Consider the following 14,906-nt stretch of genomic DNA (forward strand, 5'->3'; position numbering starts at 1 on the left):
TGTTTATATTATAAACGATTTTTTATTTCTATTGATACCATGCGAATAAATTTGAAATTTCGTGATTATGTAATCTTTACGACTTTAGAATAGAAGGGAAAGGAACTTGTAAGGTGGTATGTTGACGCTGAGTGCTAAAAGAAAGTTCTGAATATAAATATTTAAATTTAAGTCATTGATTGGCGCTCATTTTTGCTTATGGGTCCCACTTTCGATTAGGAGTTGTTGGCGAAATCGCGGAACGGGCACACTGATTATTGTTTAGGGGACAGTGGGCCAAACCCAATTTGAATCAACCGCAAATACTGATATCAGGCAATTAATAATACTAAGATACAGAATGATCAATATGTGAATTGCATTCGTATGTGTATTTGTGTTACGTCCTTACGTCGCTAATTTCTGAATTAAATAGCTCAAAAATATTCATAAGTATCATGAAACAATTAAAAAAAGCTGTTATTAGATTACATGTCTCCCGTTAAAAGTAGTAAGTAAAAAGTACAAAAGAAGAAAGACATTCAGCGATCTATTATGCACGGATTTCTCATAGTTACTTAATGATATTCACTATATTATGTTTATCACAATCAATATAAACGGTTCGAATCATTCCATAAGTAACGCAATTTTGAGCAACCAAAAATCCCAACTTTTATGGTGAACAATCGATTATTCGATTCCGTTTTCGCGTTAGGCATTTTTCTACCACCCGTTAGGGATTCTCCGTTTCCCTTTTGTGTTTTTGTTTCTCTCTTTCGCTGGAACATAACGGACGTGTCGCTGCGTCGTCCTCCTCGTCGCGCGCGTGTGTGTGTGGTGTCTGTGTGTACTGAAACATTTTGGGGTCGTAGCAAATTGGAGAAAAATTCTTAATTATACAATACAATACTCGTGCTTGTTCTCGCAGCGAATCGAAGTGAGCTAATTGTGAGATTTGGCCGCAAAGGAAGAATACGAAAAGTTAGCTGAATTACGTGAGTAGCCAGTGTGTGAGTGTGTGAGCCAGAGCGAGGCGGCAAATCAGTACGGCGTGAAAGAGAAAGAGCAGCAAAATATAATTTGCTGTGAATGCCTCTGTGTGTACGTGCCTGTGTTTAGTGTGCATGTGTGCTAAAACAAATGCCTAAATTGCAACAAAGAAAATTGTATGAAATATACGAAGCGAAGAGCAGAGCGAAAGCGACGAAGAAAAAGAGGCTGCTGCTTGAAGAATAAGAAGAGGTGGAGAAGCAAGAAGAAGAGCAGCAGCAGCCGCCGCGAGTTTTTTCCGCGCGTGTGTTAGTGTGCATACAATTGTGTATGAAAAAGAATAAAAGCTAATCTAAAGTGTCAAACGTAATCTTGTATATCTCCGTGTTTCTTGCAGCGCTTGACAACGAAATTTATATTACATAGTAAATGCAAAATACAACAAAGGTTAATCGTATTGCTTAATCAGAGAACTGCGGTTTCAAACGTCTTCGTCTTCCCCATCTTCTTAACTGGAATGCAACCAACACCAAACAACCAAAACCCACAACAACAATAGCAACAAGATCGAATGGAGTAAAACAAAAACCAAGAACTTTAAAAGAGAGCAGTGAGAGAGAGAGGCGTCGGCTAACGGCTTATCAATTGACAAAGCGCGTGGAGAGAGCGGGAGAAGAAGCGGAGCGCTGAGTGCGCGAAATGTGAGTAATATATTTTAAACCGAAAGCGAAATAAGAACTTAAGAGTTAAGACCGGGAAAAATCGGCGAAGAACTCTTCTGAAAACGTGTAATATTAACTTTGGTGTGTTCACTGGTCCTACTGTTTGCCTCTCCGATAAGAGCGGAAGTGTAATATCAGGCTCGGACCTTGGGAAAAGTCAAACGTATTTATTTATCGGTTTCCCATGTGCCGGATACTCCGCAATCTGGGCCAGTTAATTATAACGTGTGGGAAGACAATGGGCGTTCGCCCAAACAAAAGTGTCATATAAGGGCTTTAAATTTAAAGTGGATAATTTATAAGCAGTCGTTTGACAACTATGTTTATTTGCTTTGAACTCACCTTTATTAAACGCAGTATACAGAACAGATTTTCCACTTTTTTTAACAAAGTAAAACTTTTTTTAACACGGTCGCAGCGTAACTTAGTGTCAACTTAATGAATATGAGATTTTAGTTTTGTCAAAATGTTATTTCTGAACATTGTTTTTTTTTTTAAATTATTGCTCATTTTGCCAACTAATATGATTAGTAACAGTAACAAGGTTTTGAACTTAACTGCTCATGCCCTGAATTATGATTCGAAATGGGTTGCTAATGAATAAACATTGCCATTTAAATATTCATGCGAGTTCCAACACTGCTAAATAATTTACCAGTGATTTCTGTGATTTTGGTTACGTCCATTAAAAGTTTTGAATGCTGTCAGTGGCAGCAAACACAATCCAATTAAAGGAACACACTAGACCCGAAAAGAGCAAAAGTGTCCAAAGCCAAGTTAGAGGGGTTTTTTCTTGTTGATTACAGGCAAAAGGATCGAAAACCATAAACCAATTATGACCAACTAGTTGAACCGGCTATACATTTGTATTTGTCTGCATGTATGTATGTAGATTTAGGCCGAAAGGGATTTGGAAAACATGCGTGCTATTTGGCCACTTCGACTTTGGCCATTTATCCTGACCGCAAGTTTTCTGTCAATTAAAAGTTGTTGCAACAGCATCGACTGTTTTTTGTCATGCATCTATGTAACTTTTTTTGCTTGCTCAAAAAGCGACTAAAAAGGATAACAAACGAAATATGCACTAGTCAAATTCCCAATAAGCTTCTCTGATTTTGCTTGCAAAGTTTCAATGTTGTCTAAAAATGTTACGAAATACTAGTAATTAAAAAAAATCACTGTTACTGTGTTAAGAAGTTGCATTGTCCCTCAGCACACCAGTTAACTTTAAGAATTGTTTAATACTTACATACTTGTGTTTTTACATCGTTTTCGAGTCTTTCGGTTCACTGTACTTCGATTGTTGTTGTTTTGGTTGCCGCTGCTGCATTGGATACACACGCACACCAAAGACACTAGAATAACAAGATGCGTAACGGCCATACAAATTTTTGGCACGCGATTTTTTGGCCGTGGCTCTAGAGGTGGCTCCAGGCTCTCTTGAGTTTTTGTTCGAGAGAGAAAGAGCGGAGAGCGCTACAGCAAACAGCTCTTTTCTACGCATACAGTGATAGCATACAACTGTATGTGTGCATACGTGTGCTCATGCATTGTAAATTTGACAAAATATGCCCTTCACCTTAGAAGTTCGTTGACTTTAAATCTATATTATTTTTAATTAATTGGCTCCATGCGAAAAATTCTTGTTTTGTCTTGCCTTAACGTTATTATTATTTAAATAAAGCTTAGAAATAGTAATAGCCGAATCTATGTACATCACAAAATAAATTTCGAAAATGACTTTATATTAGAATACTTGTCATTAGGGTATTCAGCTTGCGGCTTGAGAAAAATTATTATGGCAATGATTGTTGAGTGCTTGTGTCCGCACTTCGTGCCTGACGATATGACTTTTGCAACGAACTGTTTTCATATTTTTATTTATTTTATTAATTTTTAGTTTCTACTACGTATTATTATTTTTTATGAATTATTATTATGAAATATTATTTTTATTATTTATAAATAAAATTATTATTTTTTTATGAAATTAAAAAATAATTATTATTTTTATGAATAAAATAAAAACAAAATATAAATATGTAAACGGTAGCTAATTCGAGCGGCGATTTTAACAAACGAATTTAAAAAATTTTAAAATTATAATAGTCAGGGAATTTTTATTTTATTTCATCATATTGCTACGAAATTGGCCACAACTCCAAATATGTAAATTCGTTTCTTCGATCAGAATTGATTTCGGCCCGAAAATCGTCTTCTAGCACAACACGCAACATATACGCATTCTCGTCTCTTGTTTTTACTCACACAAGCAAGCAAATTCTATTATTAGATTTCTTACGCTCTCAGCGTGAGCGAGCGGAAAGAGAGCAAATTTGGCCTTCACCAAAAAAGTGGCTGCATAGTGCCAAACGAATGTATGGCCGTTACGCATCTTGTTATTCTAGTGTCTTTGCGCACACATAGTCGCAAGTAAGAAAAACAGACAGCTTTGCTTCCCACTTTATCTCCTGAATTTGCTGTTGTTGCTTTACTTTGTTGTTGCCATTGCACTTCGCTCTCCACTCCGCCTACTGTTTCTTCCTCGTTTTCTAGCCCGCTTCTTGCTCCTCCTCTTCTTCTTCTTCCTCGTAGCAGCTTTTGATGCCTGCATATGTGCATATGTGGGTATGTAAAGAAGAGATACCGTTGCCAGCTCATGCTTCTGTGTATTGGTAACGCTTTTTCTGTTTGGGTGCTTTTCTTGTCTTGCTGCTTCCCTCTTATCTTCCGCTTCTCTTCCTGGTTGATTCTTCTTCTTCCATAGATTACGATTTTGCTTTTTGGCGCTGTTTCTATAGTCATCGAAAAAAACTCTATTACAAATCAATTTCGATCGGTAAAAACTAAAAACTAGAAGCAGCACGGGTTCAGAAAACTTACTTTTCACATTGTTCGATTATAAATATATAAATATATCCTATGAACAATTTCGGCTGCCTGTGTCACGGCGTACACTCACACTATTGCGAATTGGCTGTGTATCTATGTGGGACAGAAATAGTTGCATTTTGGAGGTCTGCACTTTCATGGCGGAAACTCGAAAGCGAAACAATGCCATAAATACAACAAACACGCACACACACAGCCACCGAAACTAAAATAGATAAACAAATTCGTAAAGGAACAAGGAAAAACTTACAGAATGCGAGTGCACAGGGAATTCGTGAACAAAGATGAGGGGATTCTGTGGGAGGGAAGGGCCTGTTGAAAAATGTTGTTCACTGTTTAGAATTTAAACTTAAATTTAGAACAAAAAGTTCGAGAGCAGCTGGCGGAAAATCGGGAAAGTTACATACACATATAAACGGGAGAAATCGGCAATGAAGGATACATAAATATTTAAAATGTTTCAGGCGAAGAAGAAGAAGCGCCAACGATTAACTTTACATCTTTTGTATGCACGTCGTGAGCTTCGATCTTGTTTATTCCTCTCTCTTTTTATTTGTCTATCTCTGCCCCTTTCCACGTGTGTGTATAGTGCTTTTTTGACAGTTGAATGAACCCAAGCATTTATTAAAAAAAAAGAAAAACAAAAAACTAAATAAAAGCTATCACACACAATAACAAACAGAAAGAGCATGCAAGATAAACGAAAAAAGCTACAGTTGAGGACAATGCTGTAGTTTTACTCGGATACAGTTGAAAAAATCAAATGGAGACAAGAAAATTATTAGCCCATTTGTTTTAGACATTTCATTTAGACATTTAGCAAAATAAATATTCAACATTCCTAAAATGTATTTAATGGAATTTAATACGTGTATTTTATTTATACAGGTGTTCATTTGAATTCAAGGTTAAGAATTACGGAAATTTACGTTTGTCTTTTTTACGACACAAAGTCTGTACCATTTGTAAATGCCACGTTTTTTTTAAGCAATTACATTTTTGACTACGTACTATTTTGTTGACCCCAGTTGTAGATAGATAGTGAGAGGAAGCAGGGCAGATAGAGAGGGAATGAGAGCGAGGTAAAGACGGAAAAGCGAGATAGAGAGACCTCACCAGTCAAGCCACAAAAAGTAATTTTGTGTTTGAGCTAGCAAAAAAGAGAAAAACAAAAACAAACTGCGTGCAGGCCTTTCAATAAATGGCGGCATGGGCGGCAGAATGGGTGGAAGAGAGGGGGGAAAGAGGAGCCCCCTCTGAGGAGTTGGTGTGGAAGGGGAGAGAGAGAGAGGAATTGGGGTCCACAGCCAGACAGTAAGTGAAGTTTACGTGGAGTTGTTGGCCGGCAATGTTTGCTGGCTTTATTTGTTTTGCTTGCCTCTCTTTTTTCGTTTTTTTGTGCTGTGCAGCTTTTATTTTATTTTTATTGTTCAGATACGCTGGATATGCAACTTTGTGTGGGACATTAGATACAGGGAATTGGTTTCTGGTCACTGAAATAGCACAAAATGGAAACTCTGCGCTTCGGAATTGCAACTCGACTGTCTAAAAGAATTTAAGCTCAAGAATATGAAAGACTTTTGATTATTTAAAGGAATATAATATAATATTACTGTATTATTGAACTGTAAAGATGTTACAAGATGTTAACTACTTACAATGCTAATTAAAAGAATTTAATATAATATTAATATTTATCGTCTGTCCACGGAATAAAAGTGAAAATGATTTCTTCTTTGAAATTTCAGAGATAGATGATTATGGTTTCGCTTCAAGACATCTTCGTGCGCTGTTGCCAGTTTTCAGTTTCTGTATGTGCCCAAAGCCTAATGTATTTTCACTCGCCTTTGAAGTGGGTTTTCGAGTGGATGTGGGTGGATTTTTTAAGTTTTTTGAGTATGCAGAGAGTGGGCAGAGGACGTGGAGAGATCCTCCTTGATTCTTCATGGTGGCAATGGGATTATTGTGGTCTTTTTGATCTCACGTGAACGTCACATGCTCGTACGAAACACAATTCATTCATCGAATATGGGCTCCAATCAGTTATATAAATTGAGGTCGTTCTTTGGCCTCTTCATTCCCTTTTCCAATTTTTCGTGCTGATTCGTCGTTTAATGGGCTTCGCTTAAAATCGAATCAGCCTGGGACACACAAGTTTATATATATCTATCTATATATTCTATATATGCATGTACACACATATGTACATTAAAACCCCCTTTTGGGTCGTTGGCAATTTTTGGTCGCTGTTTTTCCAGCACGCATGACGCGCGCGTTTTTCGTGCTGTTCCAGTTTAAGCTTTAAGTTCTCGCTTGGCACATAAATCGATAAATGTTTGCTTAATTCTTTTCCTTTTTCCTTTACGGCTCCATCGGCCACACCTTGTGCTTTTGCAGGATGCGAACAGCGTATTGCTTTTTGTTTTCCGCCTTTGTTGTTTCGCTCCAGATTTCCCTGCTGCCTGATTTTCCACTGTGGCAGCAGCTGCCAATGAAAAGGCAAAACAGCATAACATGTGTTTGAAAGCGAAGCCAAGACAAACTGGCACCGCCTGTCGGAGTGAATAAGTTTAAAAAAAAGAGAAAAATAAAAAACATAAATTTAAGGGGGTCCCGGTCCGATGGACCCTTCTAGGGTTAAAAAGAAAATGCAAGCAAGGCGGCAGCTAGGAAAACTAATAAAATGGCTTTTCCAGTTGTCTGCCAAAAAAAGATTTACCAATTTTCCTATCGTAGGGCTACTTCGGATTGGGCACTTCATTCTTATTCAATTGCTAAACTTAAAATTTATAAAGAAATTTATATAGAAAATTTGAACTTATTAGGATAAAAATAAAGGTTTTCTTTACTGCTTCAATAATAATATACTGTTTAAATAATAATACTGCTTAAATAATAAATATTTCGTAAATATGTACCTTTATATATTTATTTATAGAGTGCAAATTTACTTATTATACTTATAATTGGAACTAGAAATGATGCTTAGCAATGTTAATATTTAAAATTAATTTAATCAGGGTATATAAATGCCTGCCTAAACGAGAATAAATAATATTTTTGGCTTTGTTTTTGATGTTTTTACTTCTCTTCTGATATAGCTAAAAAACGATGCAAAACATGTGTATTTTCCTTAGCTTTTCCATTTTCTTGCAAACACGTACGAGGCGATGGAATCGGGAGCTTCCTGGGCTTCCATTTGGAGCCGTAATCTTTGATCAAATGGCGTGATTGACTGATTTATCAAGAATTTTGGCATGTGCCTCCGTGTCAGAACAGGCTGTTGCCCATTTCTTTTTTGCTTTTGCAGTATGTACAAGTGATGAGGATTGGAATAAGACCAAAAGAAATGATATCTTTTGATGGAAAATTCGAACTAAGGCCAATTAAACTTTAAGCTAGAAGTTCACGTTGTATAAACACCAAAATAATCCTTAAAACGCAACTCAGTTTCTTTAAGTTGGTCCCTCAACTGTTGGATAATGCCATCATCAAATGTTGACAAATTACATTTTCTTTGGGTTTTGCAGATTCAAAGGCCAATCCCATAGATAAACAAGATGTCAGCGACTGAATACGCAGAGAAAACAACCATAATTAGTGGTAGGGAGGATTGGGAATAAAATGGAATAGATAAGGAATCCTTAGGAAAACTTTGCCCTTTTCTAGCCGTGGCATAAAATTACATTATTTCTTTCATTCACGGCTATGTGGCACGATGAGGAGTAGAGATAGGTAAAAGTTTCTGGCAGATACACTGGTATTGCTTCCCAGTCTTTAACTAAGTTTTTGTATCTATCGGGACGTGGGAAGTAAAAAACCACATGCGTTTGCTTGCAGCCAAGATAATAGCATTCGACTTTTGCACAAAATTAAATGGCCTTGAAATTGCAAGTAATAATCCGTTAAGGTTAATATTTCTGGAAATACCCAGTGGTCCTAATATGTAGCTGTAAAATTCAATAGTTTAATCATTTAATAAACTAAAAAAAATGAATCTGCTAGTGTTATTTATTCAAAAAATTACTAATAATTTAATAGATAATCTTGAAAAAAAGTTTCTATCTTTTTCCATCTCAATATCGATTCGCTATTATTTTGCTCGCCACTGTGTATCTTTGAGATGCTGCGGCATCCGTTGCTGCGGATAGATAGATGGACTTACTTAGCCTAGCCGCTGCCGTTATGCTAAAATGCCATAAACATAAACAAGGCACACACATGTACTCTGTGCCTCATCTATATTCCCGGATCCCCTCAGCCTCCCCGGGCCCCTTGGGCCACATTCCTCTTACATGGCAACAGGGAAAATCGATAACAATTTACGTTGCGTTGTGTATATATACCCGGGCATATAACTTATGTATTATGTGCTCGCCGTACATGCGCAAAATTCCACAGCCAACACACACACACATACACACGCACACAACTAAGTGCAACTTTTTCTCGTAGACAAAACAAAACAAAAAGCAACGAACAAAAGCTGGAAATCCAACACACCACCTACTTTGCCACCCCAAAAGGCCCACTCAAACGCCGCCCACACTTTTAACACCCCCTACTTTTCCTTCTCCGCTTTGGGCTCCTCCTTTTGCCGCTTTCCCCCCTCCCCATTTCCCAACCTCTCTCAGTCAACGCTGTCATTATTTTCATTTTCAACTTTTTCTTGTGCCATCTAAGCCAGCAGAAAAGCACCCACTCCCCACCCACCGTTCGACCTCATTCGCACAGTGAAAAGCTCAGCACACTTTTCTCAATGCCCCCGCCGCTCGGAAAATCCCTTTTCCCCCATTACCCACCCCTCTTGCCCCTCTCGCTCGCAGCTGGCAACGCACATTTTGATAACATTTTTGATAAAAATAATGCGGCAACAACGCCCCAAGCCCAATTTTGGGTAGAGTGGGGTGGGGTTGGATGGCACTGTCTGCTGAGGAGGCAAGGTGGATGGAGGGAGGGAGGAGGCATGGAGGTGGCCCTGGAGGACGGGGGAGACGTGCCAGGTCAGTGGGTGGCGGTTGGGTGGGCTGGCATCTTGTCTGCAGCTGTAGCTGTGCGTTTGTGTTTGTGTAACTAGTTTTTGCGCCCATTTTTACTTTGGCATTCTTGGCGCTGCGCTGTTGCCGCTCTTCACACACAGAAAGAAATCTTGCATTAAAATATATAGATTCTTTGTGATACGAATATTATTTCTGATTTACTAGCTAGTAGACTTTTTAAGAGGAAGTAAATATTCCTGGAAATGTATCTGGTAATGAATATTTCCCAAAACAGTTCTGATTATGAAAAGATTATTTATTTTTTTATTCGGAATTAGAATTGTCTTAAAAGTAATTTGTAATTTTGAATCTGTGAATATATTTAGCTTGAAAATTAGCATGCCATCTCATCGACCAAATATTGCCATAGGAATTATTTCTGTGTGCAGAAGCTCGAGGCTCTAAAGGCTTTTCTTATAAGCCATCTTGCTCTGGTTCACTTTGATGCTGATAATTTAATTCATTGAATATGAAGATAGATTGCGAGGGCTTCGCTTTCTCCAGGCCAGCATTTTGTTGAAATTTAAATTACTTCAAGTTTGTATTACCTTTAAGTGGAATATTTTGTTGCTAATATGGCTAATTAAGTTTTTGTTGGCTTAGCTTCTTGCCAGTTTAGATATTAAAGCACAAAGTCAAATGTTTAAAACTTCTCGCCCAACTAGAAGTGTTTTGTGATAAATTGTGGCGATAACAAAGCGAAAAGGAAAACAGGATGAAATACGAGCGAGATTGTAGACAAAACATCCTAATGGCCAATTAGATTGCTCAAATTGTGATAGCTTATCTGTGAAAATGAAACATGGACTTAGCTAAAGTTTAATTTAGGAACAATTTGATTTGATTTAAACGGTGTATTGTCCTATCTGCAGACGCATTATTTAAAAGCAATTAATTGTGATGCCTTTAAAGAGAATCAAATTAAATAACAATGCTTCCCACTTAATTTCAACTTTCTCATGTTCTTTCAACATATTAAAGTTCTTGCTTTAACATTTAACTTGAAGCACACTTGTAAAAGACACAAGGACGATGAATGAAGAAAATTTGCCACGCCCATCTCTTTCCATTCGCTGGATCACATTACAAATAACAACAAGGGGCATCTCGAGCCCAATTCCCAAGCCACCACCCACCATCTCCTTCATCCATAACTTTGACATTTTCACATTAATTGAATGCAAAGTCAACTTAAACAAAGAAAAGAAAATCAAATAACGGGAATCCGCCCTGACGTCCTTGCCAAAAGCTTCAGGGAAATTTAAATGCAGACGCCATTTTCTATTAGTCCACACATTAAATTTGATGGCGCGCCTTCTTATTCCACAGCAGAATATCCTGCCAGGACAGCCGCACCCACGACACCCTCGTATCCGCTCCCAAAAAAGTTTTTGCGAGCCCAAAATAAAAGCAGGCGAAACAGAAGCCGCTGCTCCTTGCTCCTTGCTCCTCCAGCTGCTCCGTTTCAGCCACTTCGTCCTTTTGGCCATCTTCGTCCTTCTGCCGCTGACAGCGCCCAAAATCACTAAGGCAGACACGAAGAAAGCGAAATGGAGAGTGAGCAGGGAGCATCTCCCCGTTGAACAGTTTGGGCCAAGTTAATAGAACTTGTAAGCCCTGACATGCTCCATTGATATGGTAAAGTGCAACTTATTACATACTTTCAACATGTGGCACGTGGCATTTATTCACTTTGCAATACTCAACAGTGTTAGTAAAGTGACCGAATCTAGTAACTTGACCTCGGCTGTGCAACAAAGGGCCCACCAACCTCTAAGGGCTCTACTTTTTCAGCTGCTGCTTTGCAATTTGAAATATTTTGCCAGGCACCGCCCAAAAAAAGTTTCTTCGGGATTTAGGGGAGGTGCGGATGAGGGGGTGATGAGGGGGTGGGCGTTGAGGGAGTAACTCCGCAAAATGATTATTTTTCATGCTTTCTCATTTCGTTTTACTGCCTCCGTTCGCACACACACACACACACAAAGTCAAACACACTCTCGCGCAGTCGGAAACTTTCACAATAATGCTGCCTTGGGGGTTGCTGTCGCTTCCAGCAGAACGAACACCACCCAACCACCCACCCACCACCCACCAGAAGAGGCAGAAGAAGGAGCGGTCGCCTCACGTGCGCTGCCTTCGGGAGCAGCGACGTCGGCAGCGGCATCAGCATTGTCTGCCCTTGATTTTATCGATTTTACACCGCCCCACCCCTCGCCCTTTGGCCTTTTTCGGCTGCTGGCAGCGACGTCAGCGCCACTCGAAAACTAGTGCTGCCCACTGTGGATTACCCCGTAAGTCCGGGGGATAAGATTCCATTAAATCGCCAGATGGTAAGCACAAATGCTTTATTCTTTCGAGCGATTTCATGTTTTTCAAAGTTTCAATTCCTCGCACGTTTGTAAGGTAAACAAATGTGTAAACAACTGGATTTTCTTGAACGTAGCCAGAAGTGGAAATTCAATATTGGTATGATTTTAGGAAAGCAAGATAATTCCAATATTTTATTCGTAAATTATAGCTAATTCATGATTTGGAAGGGGAGAGAATTGTAAAAAATTTAAACTGTTTTGCAAATAGTAAATGTATCATTTTGTTTATTTGTCCATGCATTAGCAATAAAACTTTCTCAGTACTATATAGATACTAATTTTAGATAGTTAAGATAATGAAAAAGTTAATGAGAAATGAACAGCACTTCAGTTAGTTCGAACACAAAATCCAAAAATAGCCAAAAATACATATGATCCTTGAATTTAGCCAGATTTGTCCGGAAGATAGCTAAATTTGCCACACATTCATTCATTCGCTCGGTCCGTTCTTCTCTGTCCCTCATGCGCGGGCATCCCTTTCCCACACACACACACACACACACACTCATAAAAGTGGCGCACAGAGGCTAAGCTTTTTGCACGTGTATTTGTGTGTTTGTGTATTCCCCGGCCGGCTCTTTCTCTCTGCCTTTCTCCGCTTCTGACAGTCTCGCTCTTCCTTTCTCTTCCTCTCTGTTTTGTATATTATGTGCCTGGCTTGTATTTTATGTGCTGACTGCCGCCTGTTTCGTTATTTATGGCATTTAACCCCACACGGGCGACGGGGGACGTGCCACCCACCTCCCAACCACCCATCCACTCACTGAAATTGCTTTATTCAACCCGATACACAGACACATTTACATGCGGCTAGTGACTATGTGTGTGTGTGTGCGTGTGCTTTAATCTTTTGCCGGCAAAAATGCTTGGCAGCGTTTTAAATTCATGGCGCTATCGACCATTTTTGGTGCATTTAAGTTTTCCAATTTTTCCGTTTAAGTGACCAACGCCCTCGTTTCCTCCTCTGTCTCGCTCCCACCCTGTGTCTGCCTCGCTCTCTCACTTTCTGAATGCAAAATGTTGTCCGAGGTCCGGTCTAAATGGCTTTTGCAATTAATTTTCAAATGCTTTGCTAGTTTTATTTGGTTTTAAAGTATATACATATATGTACGCCATGGTGCAGGTGCATTTTGTGTGTGTTTTTCTGGGCAGTCAGTTTAATTTATAGCTATTGTGTGTTAAAGTGAGCCAATCAATTGGGAAATGGAATAGTTAAAGCGCAAATATAGCAAAATTATTGAATCTACTCAAGAGTGTACCTAAATGAGCCATTTAAAAGTACATTTTCTGGACTTGAATTTTCATTTTCATTTATTGTCGGTTGTATCTAACATAGTCCGGTATGTAGGTCAAAATAACTTAAGCGGTATTTAGTTATATTATTACAATAAACGTTTTATATAAGGCACAGAAGCCATTGAATTGGATTTTTTCCAAATTTATTATTTAAAAAGTAGTTACAAAATATGTATAAAGCTTTTTCCAAAATAATATACGAAAAATAATCATTATTATTGAAATTTTAAGACCCTAACTATCTTATAGTTAGGGGACGCAAATATTATCTTGAATAATGTATTAGATCGTTATGGGAAAGTTTATCAAATCAAATTTGGTTCAGGGTCAAGTAAACATTTCAATACATTTTCAAGCAGATAATATAAGTAAGTTTAATCCTGAAACTACAAAATCACAAGAACTTATATGTAAATTACATTTAAATGCTGCGATTTGATTGTTTATCTAGCTTCTGCCATCCATACCCATAACTTAACTTCTTGGCTGTCTTTGGTTTCTGGGCTCTTTTGCTTATCGGATCTCAACTTTTCACCCTCTTTGAATGAGTGTGTTGCCCCCTGTTTAGATCGGCATAAAACAATGGCTAAATAACACAAACTGTCTACCGAACACGCCCATTTTTGACAAAGGGCTATTAACACCATTAAACGGTAAAGCCGGTAAAGACGGGAAAACGAGGGTCCAGGGTCTTCGGTCAGACAGAAACGGTTCTATAAGTTGGGTGTGGTACAGGTTTTTCACCCGCCTTCCTTTAAAACAAAACGCAGCACGCCAAGTGTAATAAAATGCGAGTCGCGTGCTTGGTCGTCATAAATATAAAACTCACAGGAAGGAAGACGCAAGTTAACCCTTCGTAAAACCCGCCCCTGACCTCCCATTCGCTGCCCATAAAATTCCAAGGTAAAGTTCTTAAAGTGCACAGCACTTGAAGTCAAATGTAAACATGACAAACATGTCCTTAAACTTTTTGCACACACTTTTGCGCTAGCCGTCCCTTTCTGCTGCTGGTCTGCTGTCTCGCTCTTGGCTCAACGCAACCCAACTCAACTCAGCTGAAACTCATTCATTGCATTTCATTCCACTCGACGTCGCGACTTGCCGTTGACAAGCCCTTTTTTACGCTTTTGCACTTTTATTTATGCGATAAAAATAAAGCGATAATAAATGTGGCGGGACAAAAGCGAAAAGTTATTGCACTCCACCCGTCCCGCTCACGCGCAGCTGGTGTGGCCGTCTCTTTCTTGGGCAGCAACAGCTGTTCAACCTAAGAAAGTTACTGCAGCAAAAGTTCAATTGCCTGGCTGGCTAACCAACCAACCCCTCCCTGCCGCCCTGGAAAACCCGTTCCTCTCCGCCACTGCACTGAATTTGCATTATTTATTAGCTGTGACTGTGCTTCGTTTCCATTTTGCATGTGTTGCGTAATATCCGCCGAGCCACTCTGCTATCAAGGGGGAAAGAGACAGCGAGGGGTCAGATATAAAAGAGATGTAGAGAGGTAGGTGTAGGTCAGGTCTAAAGGGGAAAATCAAATTACAAATCAGGTAAAAATCGATATAATCCCGGAACCCAATGCATTTGCATTTGCACGTACTTCAACAAAAAGGGTTATT

At 38.9% G+C, this 14,906-nt stretch overlaps 1 protein-coding gene across 4 annotated transcripts in view; it reads left to right on the forward strand.

Moving 5' to 3' along the window:
- The first annotated feature begins 715 nt into the window (after positions 1-715).
- The window catches only part of LOC6726969 (histone-lysine N-methyltransferase, H3 lysine-79 specific), a 41,020-nt gene continuing 26,829 nt past the window's right edge, over positions 716-14,906 (forward strand). For 2 of the 4 annotated variants that reach the window (XM_039295875.2, XR_005544335.2), the window contains exon 1: positions 716-1,673. The gene's annotated coding sequence lies outside the window, so the exon portion shown is untranslated. The remainder of the gene's footprint in view (positions 1,674-14,906) is intronic. The other 2 variants (XM_044923456.1, XM_016176204.3) reach the window with 2 other exon arrangements.

The sequence above is a fragment of the Drosophila simulans genome, chromosome 3R (genome assembly GCF_016746395.2).
Source record: "Drosophila simulans strain w501 chromosome 3R, Prin_Dsim_3.1, whole genome shotgun sequence".
NCBI lineage: Eukaryota > Metazoa > Arthropoda > Insecta > Diptera > Drosophilidae > Drosophila > Drosophila simulans.